A 23,417-nucleotide genomic window follows, 5' to 3' on the forward strand; every position below is an offset into this window, starting at 1 on the left:
TTTTGCAATTCGTTCCAGTCACAGGCAGCAGAGTACTGGAACGAAAGGCGGCCAAATGAGGTGTTGGCTTTAGGGATGATCAGTGAGATACACCTGCTGGAGCGCGTGCTACGGATGGGTGTTGCCATCGTGACCAGTGAGCTGAGATAAGGCGGAGCTTTACCTAGCATGGACTTGTAGATGACCTGGAGCCAGTGGGTCTGGCGACGAATATGTAGCGAGGGCCAGCCGACTAGAGCATACAAGTCGCAGTGGTGGGTGGTATAAGGTGCTTTAGTGACAAAACGGATGGCACTGTGATAGACTGCATCCAGTTTGCTGAGTAGAGTGTTGGAAGCCATTTTGTAGATGACATCGCCGAAGTCGAGGATCGGTAGGATAGTCAGTTTTACTAGGGTAAGCTTGGCGGCGTGAGTGAAGGAGGCTTTGTTGCGGAATAGAAAGCCGACTCTTGATTTGATTTTCGATTGGAGATGTTTGATATGAGTCTGGAAGGAGAGTTTGCAGTCTAGCCAGACACCTAGGTACTTATAGATGTCCACATATTCTAGGTCGGAACCATCCAGGGTGGTGATGCTAGGCGGGGATGCCGGTGCAGGCAGCGATCGGTTGAAAAGCATGCATTTGGTTTTACTAGCGTTTAAGAGCAGTCGGAGGCCACGGAAGGAGTGTTGTATGGCATTGAAGCTTGTTTGGAGGTTAGATAGCACAGTGTCCAATGACGGGCCGAAAGTATATAGAATGGTGTCGTCTGCGTAGAGGTGGATCAGGGAATCGCCCGCAGCAAGAGCAACATCATTGATGTATACAGAGAAAAGAGTCGGCCCGAGAATTGAACCCTGTGGCACCCCCATAGAGACTGCCAGAGGACCGGACAGCATGCCCTCCGATTTGACACACTGAACTCTGTCTGCAAAGTAATTGGTGAACCAGGCAAGGCAGTCATCCGAAAAACCGAGGCTACTGAGTCTGCCGATAAGAATATGGTGATTGACAGAGTCGAAAGCCTTGGCAAGGTCGATGAAGACGGCTGCACAGTACTGTCTTTTATCAATGGCGGTTATGATATCGTTTAGTACCTTGAGTGTGGCTGAGGTGCACCCGTGACCGGCTCGGAAACCAGATTGCACAGCGGAGAAGGTACAGTGGGATTCGAGATGGTCAGTGACCTGTTTGTTGACTTGGCTTTCGAAGACCTTAGATAGGCAGGGCAGGATGGATATAGGTCTGTAACAGTTTGGGTCCAGGGTGTCTCCCCCTTTGAAGAGGGGGATAACTGCGGCAGCTTTCCAATCCTTGGGGATCTCAGACGATATGAAAGAGAGGTTGAACAGGCTGGTAATAGGGGTTGCGACAATGGTGGTGGATAGTTTCAGAAATAGAGGGTCCAGATTGTCAAGCCCAGCTGATTTGTACGGGTCCAGGTTTTGCAGCTCTTTCAGAACATCTGCTATCTGGATTTGGGTAAAGGAGAACCTGGAGAGGCTTGGGCGAGGAGCAGCGGGGGGGGGGCGGGGCTGTTGGCCGAGGTTGAAGTAGCCAGGCGGAAGGCATGGCCAGCCGTTGAGAAATGCTCATTGAAGTTTTGATAATCATGGATTTATCGGTGGTGACCGTGTTACCTAGCCTCAGTGCAGTGGGCAGCTGGGAGGAGGTGCTCTTGTTCTCCATTGACTTCACAGTGTCCCAGAACTTTTTGGAGTTGGAGCTACAGGATGCAAACTTCTGCCTGAAGAAGCTGGCCTTAGCTTTCCTGACTGACTGCGTGTATTGGTTCCGGACTTCCCTGAACAGTTGCATATCACGGGGACTATTCGATGCTATTGCAGTCCGCCACAGGATGTTTTTGTGCTGGTCGAGGGCAGTCAGGTCTGGGGTGAACCAAGGGCTGTATCTGTTCTTAGTTCTGCATTTTTTGAACGGAGCATGCTTATCTAAAATGGTGAGGAAGTTACTTTTAAAGAATGACCAGGCATCCTCAACTGACGGGATGAGGTCAATGTCCTTCCAGGATACCCGGGCCAGGTCGATTAGGAAGGCCTGCTCACAGAAGTGTTTTAGGGAGCGTTTGACAGTGATGAGGGGTGGTCGTTTGACTGCGGCTCCGTAGCGGATACAGGCAATGAGATCCTGGTTGAAGACAGCGGAGGTGTATTTGGAGGGCCAGTTGGTCAGGATGACGTCTATGAGGGTGCCCTTGTTTACAGAGTTAGGGTTGTACCTGGTGGGTTCCTTGATGATTTGTGTGAGATTGAGGGCATCTAGCTTAGATTGTAGGACTGCCGGGGTGTTAAGCATATCCCAGTTTAGGTCACCTAACAGAACAAACTCTGAAGCTAGATGGGGGGCGATCAATTCACAAATGGTGTCCAGGGCACAGCTGGGAGCTGAGGGAGGTCGGTAGCAGGCGGCAACAGTGAGAGACTTATTTCTGGAGAGAGTAATTTTCAAAATTAGTAGTTCGAACTGTTTGGGTATTGACCTGGAAAGTATGACATTACTTTGCAGGCTATCTCTGCAGTAGACTGCAACTCCTCCCCCTTTGGCAGTTCTATCTTGACGGAAGATGTTATAGTTGGGTATGGAAATCTCTGAATTTTTGGTGGCCTTCCTGAGCCAGGATTCAGACACAGCAAGGACATCAGGGTTAGCAGAGTGTGCTAGAGCAGTGAGTAAAACAAACTTAGGGAGGAGGCTTCTGATGTTGACATGCATGAAACCAAGGCTTTTTCGATCACAGAAGTCAACAAATGAGGGTGCCTGGGGACATGCAGGGCCTGGGTTTACCTCCACATCACCCGCGGAACAGAGAAGGAGTAGTATGAGAGTGCGGCTAAAGGCTATCAAAACTGGTCGCCTAGAGCGGTGGGGACAGAGAATAAGAGGAGCAGGTTTCTGGGCATGGTAGAATATATTCAGGGCATAATGCGCAGACAGGGGTATGGTGGGGTGCGGGTACAGCGGAGGTAAGCCCAGGCACTGGGTGATGATGAGAGAGGTTGTATCTCTGGACATGCTGGTTGTAATGGGTGAGGTCACCGCATGTGTGGGAGGTGGGACAAAGGAGTTATCAGGGGTTTGAAGAGTGGAACTAGGGGCTCCATTGTGAACTAAAACAATGATAACTAACCTGAACAACAGTATACAAGGCATATTGACACTTGAGAGAGACATACAGCGAGGCATACAGTAATCACAGGTGTTGAGTTGGGAAAGCTAGCTAGACAGTAGGTGAGACAACAGCTAATCAGCTAGCACAACAACAGCAGGTAAAATGGCGTTGACTAGGCAACGGGGCCAACAGATAAAACAAACAAGCAGAATGGAGTACCGTGATTAATGGACAGTCCAGCGTGCATCAGCTATGTAGCCAAGAGATCAGTGTCCAGGGGGCAGCGGTGGATGGGGCAGGGAAGCTGGACTGGCGAGGGTTATCCAGGTTAAAAACTAACAATGACTAAATAGCTTGTAGCTAGTTAGCTGGTTAGCTTCTGGGGGTTCTTGAGTGTGTACTAAAAATTAAAAATAATAGCGATTCCGTATCACATTGGGTGAGGCAGGTTTCCGGAAGGTATAAACAAGTTAAAAATCAAAAAGAGATAGAAAGTAAATATGGATCCAGTGAGTGTTTGGGACGCGGCGATTCAGACGGTTAGCAGGCCTGTGCTAACAAGCTAACAGTTTGTAGGCCCGGGGTAAACAAGGTAGCAGTTAGCGGACCGGAGCTGGACAAGCTAGCAGTTAGCAGGCCTAATTAGCAAGCAGGGAGATAGCGAGGGCTAGAGAGTTAGCCTTTGGGGGACTTCGCGATGGGGTGAGTCTGTTTATTCCTCTTCATGCGGTGACATCGATAGACCGGTCATGGGCCCGGGTATTGTAGCCCAGGAGTATGCTACGGTGGTAGCACAGGTGCGCTGGCCGGGCTAGCTTCAAGCTAAGTGGGTGGAAACGCTAGCCAGGAGCAATCATCCGGGGTTGCGGTTTAGCTAGATAGCTAGTTGTGAAGATCCAGCTGAGAAATGTTCCGTTTGCGGTGGGAATCCGGGGATGAAAAAAATAAATAGGTCCGTTGTGCTCTGGTTAGAGTCGCGTTGTTCGAACTGGCGAGAGCTTTCCGAGCTAAAGGTTAGCTGATGACCGGTTAGCTGAAGACCGCTAGCACAGCTGGTGGTTAGCTGGCTAGCTTCAGTTGAGGGGTTCCGGTTCCGAAGTAAATATAAATACTTTAAGAAAAATAGCTACGTTGGGTGAGGCGGGTTGCAGGAGAGTATTGGAAGCTTAGGTTTAGCAAAATGTTTTTAAAGAGATATGCTTAGAAAAAATATGTAAAAAAACGAAAAAGAAACGATATATACAAGGGACACGACAGGACAGGACGACTTACTGCTACGCCATCTTGGATCTAAATGAGGCAGTGATCGCTGAGATCCTGATTGAAGACAGCGGAGGTGTATTTGGAGGTGTATTTGGAGGGCCAGTTGGTCAGGAGAACGTCTATGAGGGTGCCCTTGTTTACAGATTTAGGGTTGTACCTGGTGGGTTCCTTTGTGTGAGATTGAGGGCATCTAGCTTAGATTGTAGGACTGCCGGGGTGTTAAGCATATCCCAGTTTAGGTCACCTAACAGAACAAACTCTGAAGCTAGATGGGGAGCGATCAATTCACAAATGTGTCCAGGGCACAGCTGGGAGCTGAGGGGGGGTCGGTAGCAGGCGGCAACAGTGAGAGACTTATTTCTGGAGAGATTCATTTTTAAAATTAGAAGTTCGAACTGTTTGGGTATGGACCTGGAAAGTATGACATTACTATGACATTAGTATGACATTATATGACTGATAAAGTATGGGTACATTTCATTTGTTCTGTTAGTCATTCCAAAGGGTAGGTTTTCGACAGCAGCATTGAATCTATTTCATTTTTAAGTGGAGATCTCTCAACAATCATTCTCACAATAGCACAGTGGCAATAGTCAATGACATATCAAAGCTAAGCTTGGCTTGGTTACAAACCTGGACTGGAGACCAAAGGTATAGTTGTAGATTAGTGCCCTCTAACCCTGTTCCTGGAGAGTTACCCTCCTCGAGAGGTGGGAAAAAGTACCCAATTGTCATACTTGAGTAAAAGTAAAGATACAAGACATGACCAAAAGTATGTGGACACCTGCTCATTGAACATCTCATTCCAAAATCATGGCCATTAGTATGATGTTGGAACATTGTTGTGGGGACTTGCTTCCATTCAGTCACAAGAGTATTTGTGAGGTCGGGCACTGATGGGGTTGATGTCAGGGCTCTGTGCAGACTAGTCAAGTTCTTCCACAACAATTTCGACAAACCATTTCTGTAAGAACCTTGCTTTGTGCACGGGGGCATTGTCATGTTGAAACAGGAAAGGGCCTTCCCCAAATTGTTGCCAGAAAGTTGGAAGCGCAGAATCGTCTAAAATGTAATTGTATGCTGTAGCGTTAACATTTCCCTTCACTGCAACTAAGGGGCCTAGCCCGAATCTTGAAAAACAGCCCCAGGCCATTATTCCTCCTCCATCAAACTTTACAGTTGGCACTATGCATTCGGGCAGGTAGAGTTCTCCTGGCAATCAGCCAAACCCAGAATAGTCCGTCGGACTGCCAGATGGTGAAGCATGATTCATCACTCTAGAGAATGTGTTTCCACTGCTTCAGAGTCCAATGATGGCAAGCTTTACACCACTTCAGCCGACACTTGGCATTGCGACTGCTCAGCCATGGAAAACCATTTCATGAAGCTCCCGACGAACAGTTCGGCTATTTCTGATGTTGCTTCTAGAGGCAGTTTTGAACTTGGTAGAGTGTTGCAACCAAGGACAGAATTTTTACACGCTACACACCTCAGCACTCGGCGGTCCCATTCTGTGAGCTTATGTGGCCTACCACTTCATGTTGTTGCTCCTAGAAGTTTCAACTTGACAATAACAGCACTTACAGTTGACCGGGGCAGCTCTAGCAGGGCAGAATTTTGACGAACTGACTTGTTCGAAAGGTGGCATCCTATGACGGTGCCACATTGAAAGTCACTGAGCTCTGCAGTAAGGCCATTCTACAGCCAATGTTTGTCTATGAGATTGCAAGCCTGTGTGCTCAATTTTATACACCTGTCAGCAATACCTGTGCCTGAAATAGCCAAATAAACTAATTTGAAGGCATGTCCACATACTTTTGTATATATAGTGTACCTTAATAGAAAATGATGTCACCCAGTAAAATACTCCTTCAGTTAAAGTATATGGTTTTAAATATTTTTTTTCAAATTCCTTATATTAAGCAAACCAGACGGCACAATTTTCTTGTTTTTTATTTATTTATGGATAGCCAGAGGTACACTCCAACACTCCAACATAATTTACAAACGAAGCATTTGTGTTAAGTGAGTCCTCCAGACAGAGGCAGTACGGATGACAAGCGATGTTCTCTTGATAAGTGCGTGAATTGGACCATTTCATATCCTGCTAAGCATTCAAAATGTAACGAGTACTTTTGGGTGTCAGGGAAAATTAATGGAGTAAAAAGTACATTAGCCCATTTAGGAATGTAGTAAAGTAAAAGTTGTCAAAAATACAAATGGTAAAGTACAGATACCCCCAAAAACGACCAAAGTAGTGCTTTAAAGTATTTTTACTTAAATAATTTACATCACTGCCCTCTGTAGGTTTTTGCACCAACCCAATAGTAGCTCCCCTGATTCAGCTTATCAACCAGCTGATTATTAGAATCAGATGTGCTTGATTGGGGTTGGAGTGATAACCTACAGGACAGTAGCTCTACAGGAACAAGGTTGGAAAACTCTGCCGTATATAGATCAATTCTCCAGTAGGAGGTGCTGCCCAGGCATTTTTTTTGTTATTTTAGTGGACATAACGTTGAAGGTCTGATGTTGTTTCAGAGGTACAAATGTAACATATTTTAAACAGGCGTTGTCTATTTTGAAAATCGGTTACCAAGGTGACCACATCCTGTGGTGGAAATTTCACCCTCAAACAACTGTTGATGACTTTTTGCAAATCCAATGTATTTTACACATAGATTCCACCTCACAATACGGTGACAAATTACATTGACACAACGTTGATTCAACCAGTTTGTGCCCAGTGGGATACTGGCCTGGTTATGCCTGTGGAGGCAGCCACACAAGCGATGTTACTGTATCAAGTCTGCTGGTGCTGGTCACTCTTTTCAATTTCCGCATTTCAATTCGAGGGCTGTTCAACTTGACATTTCAATTTGAGATGTGTTTGTTCGCTTTATTGCGGTGAACACAGGCTTTGTCAGGACACGTGTAGCCACTCTGTTTTGAGTAGGGTATCAAACTGGCACTTATCTTATACTCAGCGTTTTGTAACGCTCAATCGCACCAGTTCTTGACTGCAGAGCTAGGGCTGTTAGATACCGCACATTCGCCAGTGGCCATTTGACATCGCTGGTAACCTCATCAGTTGCTAGTATAAATATTTTTAACAAATATGTATTCAGGCTGTGACTAGGCGCAATATGAGGACATGTCACTCAAACAGCAGAGATCACAGAGCACAGCAGAGGGATAAGAAGACAAAATCTCAATTTAAGGGCACCAGAGTGTAAATGTTAACTTATGCAGAGGTCATTCTCTGCTTTTCTCCTTCACTAATCTCTCTCTAGCCATAATAATGTGTACATACATTATGAGAGTCATGCAGGGCGCTGTGGCCCGAGGCTGGTTTGTCCTCTACTATGAAGGAAGAGCAGCGAGTGCTTTAAAACGCATGAGATTAAATTAAACAGAGATAGTCACGGCTCTTTATCGATTCTACCTTCCTGTGTTGCAAAACAAAGGTGGCCTTAGATGAATGCGGTCCACGAACTCCGCATTGATGAAAACAACAGATGTTATCAGTCTTAATGGTGGACAGAAGTCCTTGGGTTGAAGGAGACACTCATCAAAGTTCCCTCTTTACTCAATGCTGCGTAACCTTGCCACGGCCTTGTTGCTCAAATGCATCGAAAGGAAACATTACCTACAACAGTATCCCAATGGATAAACAGATTTAGATTACGCTGTTCAACTCAATATCCCCTCTGCCTATAGACAGGAAGGAAGAGAGGAAGAATTCAAAGAGAGGGGGGGCTCGTGTTACCGCGCTCGCTCATATTTAACTTTTAAATGAATTGTCATTTGTTTTCATTTAAATGTAAATGAGGGGGAGCAAATGGTATTACGTTGACAGTCATCGGCAGAGTAAACCGACTCGTCCACCCACCAACCCTGAGCACCGGAGGGCCCTGGACCACCCACTTACTGACCGCCGGGGAGAAAACAACAAGCTGATGTGCGGTGGGTGAACTCCAGGGGTAGACAGACAAGTGCAGTTGTGTCTTCTCATGGATGGCAACCCCCGCCCCTGCCCTACCCCCTTTCCATTTGAAGTTCCGTTGCTATTGTGCCATAGCAAAATAGTTTTTGTATGCCGATTAAACCCATAATGCCTTTCTGTCGTAGACACCGGCACAGCAGCATAGCACATCAGAGAGAGAGAGAGAGAGAGAGAGAGAGAGAGAGAGAAAGGAGGAAATAGTATACAGCGATAGGGAGATGGGGAGAGGGAGTCAGAGAGCGTTACCTAGAGGGAGGTAGAAAGGGAGGGGGGTAGGAAGTGTGGGGACAGGTTTGCGATGATTCGTGGGGCGGTCTCCACCAGCTGCTACATACGCAGGTGTGCCTCTCAGTCCCGTAGTGCTCTGTCTCTCACCACAGCAGAACAGCAGGAGGCTTGCTGTTATACACCCATCCACTGAAATACTCTGACAAAGGCAAAACCCACTCTGGGAAGAAAAACACAGCTCAAAGAAGAAAGTGCCTGGCTCTGCAGGGGCCATATCACCTACAGTAATACAGGTTGTAACATGGTGAATTAAATAATTAAAGAAAGTGTGACAATGTTTTAAGTAGTTAGAGTAAGTTGTTAGAATAAGGATGTTTTTGTGTTGATGAATAATAGGAATTTAATTGAGCGATTATTACGTGAACCCTTCGACAGGAAGCTAAAGTTATGATTGCCCAGAATAACCTATAAGCCTTCTGAACAGTTCAGTTCAAGGCTGATGTTGAGTGCTAATATTGCATTAAAGCATATTCTGCAGTTGAGCATTTCTGATTTGGCTATTAAAAAGAGAGCGTAGGGGAGATCTTCAAAGGGCTTTGGAAATGTTATTGTAAGTAAGGAAGTGCTTTGCTGGTTTTTCAAGCCACGGTGCCTGACGACAGAGGGAATGAGGCAAGGTTCATTCGTCGAGCGGGGACTCTTTTCACCGGTGAGTTCCAAATATCTCTAACGGTCGCACCAGCATGAGTTTTTTATGTGATGTCAGAATGCATTTCCAAAATGTGATTGTTACGCAACAGGCCCTCAAACCAAGGCACACCGCCTGTTAATAATCTATAGGTTATGTTTCAACTTGTCAATTTCATATTATTTTCTAACAAGTTTCATTTTCTGACAAGAGTTTTAATTGAGATGTGTTCCACCTAATTCACATAGAAGTAGCCAATTTCAATGTTGTGGACAATTTATGTTTGAGGGTTTACTGAGCCGTACAAACTTCTGTCTTTGACAAAAGCCCAAGCACTTCCTCAGATCAAGTATGCAGAGATTTGCACATCTCCAGTCAGAACAGGCCTTGCACAAACTTTTCCCCCTGGCACATTTTCCAGCTGGCACCCGCATTGCCTTCATTGTTGTTTTCCTTACAAATAATAACTTTGGGCATGTGCGTTCCAATCAAATTAAGTGCCTTTGTCACACCCTGACCTTAGAGAGCCTTTTTTATGTCTCTTTTTGGTTTGGTCAGGGTGTGATTTGGGTGGATATTCTATGTCCTTTATTTCTATGATTTGTGTTTCTATGTGTTGGCCGGGAATGGTTCTCAATTAGGGACAGCTGTCTATCGTTGTCTCTGATTGGGAATCATACTTAGGTAGCCCTTTTTTCCCTCCTTTCAGTGTGGGTAGTTATCTCTGTTAGTGGCACTAATGCCCTGTTAAGCTTCACGGTCGTTTTGTATTGTTGGCGACATTATCTTAAATAAAAGGAAATGTACGCTCACCACGCTGCGCTTTGGTCTACTTCTTACGACGCCCTTGACAGCCTTATTTTCTGTATATTGTGTTGTCATTTCTACTGTAGCATACCGTATGTATGGATCATAATGTATTTACTGTTCTATTCATGTTTTCAAGTACTGGTGAAAAAGCATGCATTCCGATTCTTGCATAAATTATAATGGACACAAATGATGTGTGTAAAATATATATTTTTAAGGTTGTACTGATTATGATGAGCTAATCCTAAGCTATTTGCCAGCTTATGTGTGCCGCCATGTTTGTTGACATCCTACAATGCATTCTGGGTGATGGCTGATCTTTCAAGTAAACTTTCAGAAGTGAATGATGGTAGATGACACACCCCCTTGAACATGCATACTGCAAACAGACCAAACTCATCTTGCCTCTTATCTTTGACGCAAAAAAACAAACATGTAGGCACGCACAAACTACGTATCGTCGGATTACTTGACATTTTTGAAAAGTGTTTTACTCTATTTTGAACAGTGGTAAGCTTATCTGTGATGTGATGAATTGTAAATAGTAATTGCTATTAGCTAATTCATATTATGGTTTCTGTCAGCCAAGAGTTAGCTAAATATGACCTCTTGTGTTACATCAATCTTTCCTCAGTTAGCGCTAGGACTAATGTAGCCTACATTTTCCGTCTGAACATTGCATCCAAAAATAAACTGGTCATTTTCAGGACATAACATTGTAAGGACTGTTTGTGCAAAATGTTACTGTGAAAAAAGTGTGGCCAGCTCAAACGCTGACTATTGCATCAATCATAACTGGACGTTCTAAATAAGCGTTCTAATCACACCGGTTTGAGCGTACACTGCAGGGACCACTGTAGAATGATCACACCTGTGTGATGTCAAATCCCTCATGCTGCACCTCACTGACAAACGCTCCAATCAGGCTGGGAGGACAAGACAGATGGACAGACAGACAGGGCAAAGGCACTATGAAATATGTATGAACTGGTCCACCATTTAGCTACATCCATAAATTGCTAGACTGAGTTGTATCAGTAAATCAAATGTTTTAGTTTTCAAAATACAGTTGATCCTCTGAAAACTTGTCCTTGCTAACTTGAACTGTCAAGGTAATTCACTGACCTATTACTACACATTGCATCAAACTACTTTCATATAATAAGGTTTATGGCAAAGCTTATATTGTTGTTTTATATACAGTAAGCAGAGCAAAGTATTGATGCATAAATTGTTATGTGTTTATCTTTCATATTAGATGGATGTGTTACAAGCATTAAGCATTCACAAGCACGGCAAGCGGTACCGATGCACCAAGCCTGGAACCAACAGGACCCTGAACAGCTTCTACCACCAAGCCATAGGACTGTTAGACAGGTAGTTAAATAGTCAACCAAATAGTTAACACCGACTATCCGCATTGACCCTTTTTGCACTAAATCTTTTGACTCGATCACATACACTGCTGTTACTGTTTATCTATCCTGTTGCCTAGTAATTTTATCCCTACCTATATGTGCATATCTACATCAATTACCTCGTACCCCTGTACATCGACCCGGTACTGGTACCCCGTGTATATAGCAAAGTTATTGTTATTCCATGTGTTACTATTTTTCTATTATTTGTCTTTTTTTCTCGTAAGTAACCATTTCATTATTAGTCTACATCTGTTGTTTACAAGCATGTGACAAATAAAATTATATTTGATTTGAAAGGTATCAATGTTGTCAAAGTGCATTCTCATTGATTCATCCAGGCACCAATCTTTACTTTCTCCCTTCCCGGGATCAAAACCTTTCCAAACACACACCTCTTTCCCTTCTCAGCCCTCAAAGTCATCACATTTCTATTTGCTTTTGATTACTCTCCAAATGTATTTGTCAGGGAGCATGATGACAGATGGTTGCTGGTATTGATGAATGCTGCCGTGGCAATGAGGGATAACATCAGATACCCCGGCATGCCACTCTCCAAACCTCCTGCCTTCCCCTCTGCCGAGTCCTCTTATCTTTCCATCCGTCCCTCTATCCCACTCTGTCTTCCTCCCTCCATCAGGTGAGCTGAGGAATGGCTCCAGAGCCTAAGCATTTGTCACAGCAACAATCTGCTGAAACCAAATTACACTGACAGAAGCTGCGAGGGAGGGAGAGAAAAAAACATGGAGGAGAAAGGGAGGATATATTTATGAAATGAAAGCTTTCTGGACAGTTAAGCATTTCCCACTGGCGGAGGGGGGCAGAGAGGTAAGGAGAGAGTGAGAGAGAGGAGTAGAAGTAGAGAGAAAGAGAAAGAGAGAGAGACCGGTAAAAAGAGTATGAATGTGGAGAGGAGAATTTTAAGGGCTTGACATTGAAGTTGTATGTCCTTTTGACCAATCCATTGTTTGAAATGTTTAAATGTGTATTTTTTCATATATTTATTTAACTAGGCAAGTCAGTTAAGAATAACTTATTTTTTTCAATGAGAGCCTAGGAACAGTGGGTTAACTGTCTTGTTCAGGGGTAGAACAACAAATGTTTACCTTGTCAGCTCAGGGTTTTGATCTTGCAACCTTTCAATTACTGGTCCAACGCTCTAACCACTAGGATACATGCCACTACACACACCCTATGTGTTTTAATAAAATCAACTATATGCATTGAGCTTGTCTGATGCTTTAAGCATCTGCCTCGATCACACCGACAGCGTCATTGCATTTTCGTACACCAGAAGTACATTCATTTCCAATGAAACGCTACATTTGCCTTGCAGCATTGCGTTGCAGAGGCAATTGTAGGGAATTCTGTGAGCTGCATACGTCAAACTGTATGCGTAGATGGCTTGACAGAAATGGTAGCAGAAGGTGAATGTTGAACTTTTGTTGCACGCATATCTAGATGATGCTGCGTACCATTTTGCGCAATGACGCTGTCGGTGTGATCAAGGTGTTAAGGTTTGATGAAATAAGACAAATCCCTCAAGATATCTAGATAACCAGAAGAACAAAAATATTTACCTGGCCCAACTATTCCCGATACTGCTGGCCTTCGTAGATTGTGCCATTACTCTCCTGAAGTTGCCAGTAATAGGCTACACGAGGAGTCGGCAACCTTTTTCATGTGGAATGCCAATTTATCTTACCATTTCTACAGATACGGGTGCCAGTTATGGTTTTCTAATGCCATTTTCCGTGAAATTACATTTAGCATTATCATGTGGTAAATCAGACTTCATTTCAAATCTAAATGAAAATTATACAAACCTAAAAAGTAACTTCTACAGCCATTGCCAACTACTAATGTAAAAAAAAGCCAACAAATAAAAACATTGCAGCCTGCAGGTAGAAAATATCCTGATAAAAATAAATATCCCATAAATCAATGAACTTGAAACATTGTATCAACTATTAACTTGGGTCTGGCCTTAGGCTTGCACCAGCGAACTTGCAAAATTGTATTAAATATTCTGGCCCCTCAGAGTTTCCAGTGCCAGTGAGCTCTGGCCAGACACAGTTGTTGGTTATTTGTGCAAGGGATGAGAAACAATGCTTGACTTGGGCAGGAGCTCACCGGAGCCAAATACCGGCACCTCCAATTTTGTACTGCTTGAGCTCCTGTTCCTCTTATAGAATATTAGCTAAAAAGTATTGTGGAGCTCCCGCACCTAAATATAAACATTATCAGCACCCAAAGTGAGTACCAGAACTTATTTCAGTCCAAGTCAAGCACTGAGAAAAAGTAATCATGTAAGCCTATTTTATGACTTTTCCACTGGATCAGAGCATGACATTTTTCCATTTCACGCTGAGTGGTTATCGAAAGGGAAAGAACTGGAAAGATTTTTCAAATACATTGAGGAACTACTGTAATTCTCAATGAATGTAAAAACATACTGGGCCTCCTGAGTGGCGCAGCGGTCTAAGGCACTGCATCGCCCATGAGGTGGCACACAATTGGCCCTGCGTCGTCCTGGTTAGGGGAGGGTTTGGCCGGCTGGGATGTCCTTGTCCCATCGCGCTCTAGCGAATCCTGTGGCGGGCCGGGTGTATGCACGCTGACACGGTAGCCAGGTGTACAGTGTTTCCTCCGACACATTGGTGCAGCTAGTTTTCGGGTAAAGCGAGCACTGTATCAAGAAGCAGTGCAGCTTGGCAGGGTCGTGTTTCGGAGGATGCACGGCTCTCGACCTTCACCTTTCCCAAAATTGGGGGGGGGGGGGGGGGAGGGGGGTGAAAGAAACTAAAAACAAAACAACAAAAAAATGACCACAGGTCATTAGTGGTGGTGAGTTAAGCCAATCAGAAATACTATCAGATCCCCAAATGGGTGGATTTGTATGCCTACATTTGCGCGCAGGCCAGGTAGCCTATTGGCCTACTTCTATGCGTGCACGTACTTACTCAACAATGACAGGAGTGCCCCAAACAAAAGACAATGACTAAATTGACAAAACTCGTAAATGGAATGACATAAACAAACACTTGTTACTCACAAGTGTAGCATAGGTTGGGCACTCTGCAAACAATGTGTCCACTCCAACGGGAAGACTGGAATAATAATATTGAATGTATTAACAGAAATTACCGTAACCAAAGTAACAAACATTGTATATTAGAAATGATAGGAATTAACAGTACATGTAAAACTGGCGTTGTATGTAATGGGGAATTGAAATACACTAACAATCAAACACAAACAATTCACACAATTGGCGGGAGATTCTGGAGAGAACTGCATTGGTCAATCTGACTTCTGCATTGGCCATGCAATATTTACCGTGATCTGGCCTCAGCAGAAGTCAGGGCATTCATACTTATTGCGCTTTGCGGAGCAGTGCAGAGCTGTTGTCAAGGAAGTGAGTTTGTGTTTATAAAGGATGTACTGCCCCCACCTACCATCAACCAATCATGTCAATTAGCTATATAGAGCCCTCCACATTGTTACACAATTTGGTAGGCACATGGCGATGCGGTATGGCGCTCGATTTGGCCTCTGCATGCCACTGGAAACTCGACAATTGCGTCACACCCTCCAGATGGAGCCTCCAAACCCATTTTCAGATCAAGCATAAATGGTCTTTTAGTCTAGGCCCACAGTGTATATATATATTTGTTACTGCTCGACTATCGGTCGACCAACAGCCTAACGACCAAACCATCAACCAGTCAACTAATTGAGGTAAACTACATTGAAATGATCATTAATGGAGTGCACACACACAAAACACAAACCAAAACAGTGAGGAGGTGGGTCACAGCAGAGGTTTGTAATGACAACAGCTCCTCTAAGCCTTCAAAGAAACCCCACGGAGAAACAAATCCAACGACAAACAAGATTCTGTATTAATCCACACACACTGAATCCTATTGTCATTCCACCTCAATATCCTCACAGAATATTCTGCAACAGTACATTCAATCCCATGCCAATGGAACCAGGGAAGACCACACACACACACACACACGTTCTTGTGCAATTTGGTTCTAGGATGTTTTGTGTCAACATCAGAATATGGAAAGACTAATTTCAGGTTTGTGTTAATATATGTAATTACTGTTTATTTCATGGAAACACCCTTCACTCACACACTGCTTTAAAAACTGCCTATAGAGTATATAATTAGCCTAATATCAGGGTGTAAACTACAACCTCATCTTGAAATTAATCAATACTAATAATGTAACTGCCTGACATATATTTCAAAAGGAGATTGTATGGCTCATTATGATGTTTTTGCGGTAACTGAGTAAAATCTCTAAAGCTGGACCTGAATGGAGTCCATCATCTTATCATGATGGTACTGAGTAGGCCTTGTATTATTTTGTGTACTGTACTGTGGTTGGTGTCCCGCTGGTAAAGAATAGGACTCTTCTCAAGTAATGAAATTGGGGGTTTAAAAATGTGTGGATCTAAATTGGAAAACAACAGGTTGATACAGTATCTACATATTGCATCTGTACATATTATTCCTACCATAATGAATGGGAACCTTTCTCCAACGTGTTTCAATCCAATTCACCCCGAGTGAGTCATATCTTTGATTAGATTAGTTTAATTTGAGGGGTTTGGCTGACTTTCCATGTAAAATGTTCATACTCATGGAAAGTAATTAAATCAGAGCTGCATTGTCACAACGCTATTGCTTTGTCGCAATTGCCAAGCTTGGCCATATTCAAGAAATGTGGCAGAGAGAGGCATATGGGGACAGGAGAGACACAATTCCCCCAAAATAGTGCCCCTGAAAGCATGCAATACAGAAAATTGTGTCATGATTGCTCCACATACAGTACATGGCCAGAACTATGTGGACACCTGCTTGTCGAAAATCTCATTCCAAAATCATGGACATTAATATGTAGTTGGTACCCCCCCCCCCCCCCCCCCCCCCCTTTGCTGCTATACCAGCCTCCAATCTTCTAAGAAGGCTTTCCACTAGATTGTGGAACATTGCTGCGACGACTTGCTTCCATTCAGTCACAAGAGTATTAGTGAGGTCGGGCACGGATGTTGGGCAACTAGGCCTGGCTTGCAGTCGGCGTGCCAATTCATCCCAAATGAGGTTGAGGTCAGGGCTCTGTGCAGGCCAGTCAAGTTCTTCCACAACAATCTCAACAAAAAACTTTTCTGTATGCACCGCGTTTTGTGCACGGGGCATTGTCATGTTGAAACAGGAAAGGGCCTTCCCAAAACTGTTTCCCACAAAGTTGTAAGCACAGAATTGTCTAGAATGTCATTGATTGCTGTAGCGTTAACGTTTCCCTTCCCTGCAACTAAGGGGCCTAGCCCGAACCATGAAAAACAGCCCCAGACCATTATTCCTCCTCCACCAAACTTTACATTTGGCCCTATGCATTCGGGCTGGTAGCGTTCTAACTGGCATCGCCAAACCCAGATTCGTCCGTCTGACTGCCAGATGGTGAAGCATGATTCATCACTCCAGAATACATGTTTTCACTGCTCCTGAGTTCATTGCCGGAGAGTTTTACACTACTCCAGCCGACACTTGGCATTGTGCATGGTGATCTTAGGCTTGTTTGTGGCTGCTCGGCCATGGAAAACCATTTCATGAAGCTCCCAACGAACAGTTCTTGTTCTGACGTTGCTTCCAGAGGCTGTTTGGAACCCGGTAGTGAGTGTTGCAAACGAGGACAGATAATTTTTTTACATTCTACGCGCTTCAGCATTCGGCAGTCCCATTCTGTGAGCTTGTGTGGCCTACCACTTCGCGGCTGAGCCTTTGTTGCTCCTAGACGTTTTCACTTCACAATAACAGCACTTCCAGTTGACATGGGCAGCTCAAGCAGGGCAGAAATTTGACTAACTGACTTGTTGGAAAGGAGGCATCCTGTGACGGTGCCACGTGTCACTGAGCTCTTCAGTAAGGCTATTCTACTGCCAATGTGTGTCTATGGAGATTGCATGGCTGTGTGCTCGATATAATATACCCATCAGCAACGGTTGTGGCTGAAATAGCGGAATTCACTCATTTGAAGGGGTGTCCACATACTTTTGTATATATATATATATATATATATATATATATATATATATATATATATATATATATATATAGTGTATATACTCCACATTCTGAATACAGAACTCCCTTCGGAAAATCAGACCATTACGCTATTTTCCTGCTTTCTGTTTACATACAAAAGTTCAACCAGGAATACCAGTGACACGCTCAACACGGAAGTGGTCCGATGAAGCAGATGCGAGGCCAAGGGGAAAACCTGACCACGTTCTCAGAGTATGCGCAGACCAGCAGACAATTGTTTTGGCTGACATATTCAATCTCTCCTTGTCCCATTCGGTAATCCCAACATGTTTCAAGATGACCACCATTGTCCCTGTTCCCAAGAACCAAGGTAACATACCTAAATGACTATCGCCTTGTAGCACTCACATCTGTAATGATGAAGTGCTTTGAAAGGCTGGTAATGACACACATTGACACTATCATCCCAACCCTGGTGTCACTCCAATTCGCATACTGCCCTACCGATCCATAGATTACGCAATCTCTATTGGACTCCACACTGCCCTCTCCCACCTGTAGAAGAGGGGAAATAACTTTGTGAGAATGCTGTTCATAGACTACAACTCAATTCATCAACATATTCCTCTCCAAGCTCATCACCAAGCTTGGGACTCTGGGACTGAACACCTCCCTCTGCAACTGAATCCTGGACTTCCTGACGGGCCGGCCCTCGGTGCTGAGAGTAGGCAACAACACCTCCTCCACACTGACCCTCAACACGGGGTACCCTCAGGGGTGTGTGCTTAGTCCCCTCCTGTACTTCATGTTCACCCACAACTAGGTGGCCACACACAACTCCAACACCATCAACAAGTTTGCTGATGACAAGACGGTGGTAGGCCTAATCACCAACGGCGATGAAACAGCCTACAGGGAGGAGGTCAGAGACTTGGCAGTGTGGTGCCAGAACAACAACCTCTCCCTAAACGTCAGTAAGACCAAGGAGCTGATCGACGACTACAGGAGAAAGAGGGGAGAGCACATCCCCATCCACATCGACAGGGCTGTAGTGGAGCAGGTCGAGAGCTTCAAGTTCCTTGGCGTCCACATCACTAAGTCTTAACATGGTCCACACACACCTGCACAGTCGTGAAGAGGGGACAACAGCAGTGCCAAGTGGTGGAATAAGTTAACTGCTTGTCAAGCGTAGAATGGGGAAAATACAGTATATGTTGAAAATGCGTGAAATTGTGAGAGTTGGAATTAAATAATTTTCCAATTTTATTGTATTCCCTTTATGAGTGTACAAAACATTAAGGAACACCCGCTCTTTCCATGACATATACTAACCAGGTGAATCCAGGTGAAAGCTACAATCCCTTATTGATGTTAAATCCACTTCAATCTGTGTAGAACGAAGGGGAGGAGACAGGTTAAAGAAGGACTTTTAAGCCTCGAGGCAAATAAGACATGGATTGTGTACAGTCCCTTGCAAAAGTATTAATCCCCCTTGGAATTTTTCCTATTTTGCTGCATTACCATCTGTAATTTAAATTGATTTTTATTTGGATTTCATGAAATGGACATACAAAATAGTCCAAATTGGTAAAGCGAAATTTAAAAAATAACTATTTAACGGAAAAGTAGTGAGTGCATATGTATTCAGCCCCTTTGCTATGAAGGCCCTAAATAAGATCTGGTGCAACCAATTACCTTAAGAGGTCACATAATTAGTTAAATAAAATCCACCTGTGTGCAATCTAATTGTCACATGATCTCAGTATATATACACCTGTTCCGAAAGGCCCCAGAGTCTGCAACACCACTAAGCAAGCGGCAACACCAAGCAAGTGGCACCATGAAGACTAAGGAGCTCTCCAAACAGGTCAGGGACAAAGTTTTGGAGAAGTACAGATCAGGGTTGGGTTATAAAAAAATATCAGAAACTTTGAACATCCCACTGAGCACCATTAAATCCATGATTAAAAAATTGAAAGAATATGGCACCACAACATACCTGCCAAGAGAGGTCTAACCACCAAAACTCACGGACCAGGCAAGGAGGGCATTAATCAGAGAGGCAACAAAGAGACCAAAGAGAACCCTGAAGGAGCTGCAAAGCTCCACGTGAGATTGGAGTATCTGTCCATAGAACCACTTTAAGCCGTACACTCCACAGAGCTGGGCTTCTACGGAGAAGTGGCCAGAAAAAAACATTGCTTAAATAAAATATAAGCAAACATGTTTGGTGTTCGCCAAAAGGCATGTGGGAGACTCCCCAAACATATGGAAGAAGGTACTCTGTGCAGAAGAGACTAACATTTAGCTTTTTGGCCATCAAGGAAAACGCTATGTCTGGCACAAACCCAACACCTCTCAATCACCCCGTGAACAACATCCCCACAGTGAAGCATGGTGGAGGCAGCATCATGCTGTGGGTATGTTTTTCATTGGCAGGGACTGGGAAACTGGTTGAAAAATAAGGAATGAAGGATGGTGCTAAATACAGGGAAATTCTTGAGGGAAACCTGTTTCAGTCTTCCAGAGATATGAGACTGGGACGGAGGTTCACCTTCCAGCAGGACAATGACCTTAAGCATACTGCTAAAGCAACACTCAAGTGGTTTAAGGGGAAACATTTAAATGTCTTGGAATGGCCAAGTCAAAACCCAGACCTCAATCCAATTGAGGATCTGTGGTATGTCTTAAAGATTGCTGTACACCAGCGGAACCCATCCGACTTGAAGGAGCTGGAGCAGTTTTGAAAGTATTATGCACGCTCAAGTTATTTCTTTTTTGTTTCACTATAAAAAATCATTTGCATCTTCAAAGTGTTGTTAAATCAAATGATACAAACCCCCAAAAAATCTATTTTAATTCCAGGTTGTAAGGCAACAAAATAGGAAAAATGCCAAGGGGGGCGAATACTTTCTAAAGCCACTGTAAGTGTTGCTCTCCACTTTCTGGAGGACCGAGTTTTGAAATCAGTGGAATTAGAGTATGATAGCTAAGGAGAGGAGAAAACACCTGTCTCCGGATTACATCTTTAACCACAGGGCAATCATGGCATCCGTGAGAGGGAGAAGCGTCCCTCCATGATGTATATGGGTGTAACGAGTGCGCTGAGAGTCAGGATGCATGTTCAGGGAGTGAGTCTTTTAATAAATAAATGCAACTAAATACAAAACAAGAAACACGAACAACGCACAGACATGACACAGAAACAATGATGCCTGGGGAAGGAACCAACGGGAGTGACATATATAGGGAAGGTAATCAGGGAAGTGATGGAGCCCAGGTGAATCTGACGACACGCAGGTGAGCGTAACAATGGTGACAGGTGTGCGCCATAATGAGCAGCCTGGTGACCTAGAGTCCGTAGATGGAGCACACGTGACAATGGGTAAGGCATTCTAGCTAGCTACATTTTCAGATATTACATGTTACTAATTTTGACAGAAAGTAATTTTAATTTCAAGTTACCCCAAGTGTAATGTTAGCTAGCTAACGTTAGCTGGCTGGCTCGCTAGCTAACGTTGCGTGTATGATCTTATTATTTGTATCTCAGAGCCATTTGCTTTGCTAGTTATAGCCTAATGCAGGGTAGTAATGAGCAAGAATTATGGTTAATTGTTTACCTAGCTAGCTAACTACATATCTTAACAAAAGACTCCACTATACAAGTAACCATTTCAATAGATTGTCACTGCGACAACTGTTGATAGAAGTGGCTGGTAAATTCGCTCTCTCTATCTACTGCAATTTCAGAGCACTCTTGTCTGAGTGTGCTAGAGCGCAGAATAACTGACGGATTTACGAACGCTCAACCCCCATTGAATATGGCCGGTGTCAGTAAACGTTGGCAAAAAAGCGTAAATTGATGCCGGCAGCACAGTTACAGTCACCAATGCTATGCATAATATAAAAACAGCCTAGCTATGGCGAGTAAAATGGTCAGTGAGCTGTTCTCTCATTTGTGTCTGGAAGTAATTTGGTTTAAATAATGAAAAAACAAAGTGTTGGAGAAGAAAGTAAAAGTGCAATATGTGCCATGTAAGAAAGCTAACGTTTAAGTTCCTTGCTCAGAACATGAGAACATATGAAAGCTGGTGGTTCCTTTTAACATGTGATTATGATTGATTGATTGATTGTTTTTTATAAGATAAGTTTAATGCTAGCTAGCTACTTACCTTGGCTTACTGCAATCGCGTAACAGGCAGGCTCCTCGTGGAGTGCAATGAGAGGCAGGTGGTTAGAGCCTTGGACTAGTTAACTGTAAGGTTGCAAGATTGAATCCCTGAGCTGACAAGGTAAAAATCTGTTGTTCTGCCCCTGAACAAGGCAGTTAACCCACCGTTCCTAGGCCGTCATTGAAAATAAGAATGTGTTCTTAACTGACTTGCCTAGTTAAATAAAGATTAGATAAAGGTGTTAAAAATATACAAAAAATTAAAAAGTTAAAATCGGTGTCCAAAAATATTGATTTCCGATTGTTATGAAAACTTGAAATCGCCCCTAATTAATCGGCCATTCTGATTAATCGGTCGACCTCTAATTCACATACACTACATACACACACACACTTTCACTCTCATCATATGCTGCTACTCTGTTCTTTATTCATACTCTTATTATTATCTACACCAATAGTATTCGGTGCAAGTGGCAAATAAAATTTGATTTGGCATTCTCAAAAAAAGGAGAAGAGAAAAAATCCTGGATAATCCCATGCATCCTCTCCATATTGAGCTCATGAATTCCTCTCATGTTAAATGTCAGTTAAATCAAAGAGGTGGCTGGAGAGACGAGTTGACATATTTGGGATACATGGGTTCTCCCACAGACAACTCCTATCTGTAGCCCTTTATTCATATCTCTCTCTATCTCACTGCCCCTCACTTTCTCCCTCCTCTCTCTCTTTCTCTCTCCATATCAGATGGCGAGAGTCGCAACTGAAACATCAAACGGCACTGTCAAACCTGCCGCTGGTGCTGTGTGTCTGTCTCTCTTTTCTCTCCTCAACCCCAATACTCAGATCACTCAATTTACTATACACCTGCAGGCTATGTCTCAATTGTGTCTCTGATATAGTGGATCATGAAATAAGTACACATAACAGAACAATATCACACGGTCGGGAACCGGCATTAGGATATTATCACCCAAGGCTGGGTGAGCATACATAGGATCTGATCAGATTATCAATGGTCTGGAGATATCAATGTCCTCTATTGGGATGTAGAACAACAAAATTCATTAGGTTTCTGAAGCTTCTGGTGCCAAGAGAGTAAGAATGAGGAGAAAAACGACAGAGGAGGGAAGAGTGAAAACGACAATAAGGGTTATTTACAAGCTTAAAAGGATGGGCCCAATTCCTTATTAATGAACTTCTGTCTCCCAATACACAGTAGAATACCTCACACTATCTCAACTATCAGCCTCAAAAAGCTAAACCACTGAAGCTGAATAGAGCCCTAATCTAATATTTATATTACTCAGGTACAGTTTCTTTCCATACTTGATATGCAATAATAAAATCCTTATGGCTAATTTGGTCATTGATTTGCAAATGACTCACGGTAAGACATGATAGGCTAGAAGTTAAGTGGGTGTCAAGAGGTCAAGGTAGGGAGGAGAGCATGTGATGGGGTCCATAGTGAGACCTATAGCAGGAGTTGAATCGTCCCTAACAGCCTAACTACCCGAATAGTATTGTTTTCAATGTGTTGCCTATTTCATGTAATCTTTTCATAATAAAAATAAGAAGCACATAATGTAGTTATCCAAAGAGGTGTTGTTTTTTCAAATATAACCTTCATCTAACTAGGCAAGTCAGTTAAGAACAA

At 43.6% G+C, this 23,417-nt stretch overlaps 1 protein-coding gene across 3 annotated transcripts in view; it reads right to left on the minus strand.

The window, feature by feature from the left end:
* The window catches only part of LOC110509703 (netrin receptor UNC5D), a 319,330-nt gene that overhangs the window by 294,670 nt on the left and 1,243 nt on the right, over window positions 1-23,417 (minus strand). The window lies entirely within an intron of this gene.

This window comes from Oncorhynchus mykiss, chromosome Y (genome assembly GCF_013265735.2).
Source record: "Oncorhynchus mykiss isolate Arlee chromosome Y, USDA_OmykA_1.1, whole genome shotgun sequence".
Lineage (NCBI taxonomy): Eukaryota > Metazoa > Chordata > Actinopteri > Salmoniformes > Salmonidae > Oncorhynchus > Oncorhynchus mykiss.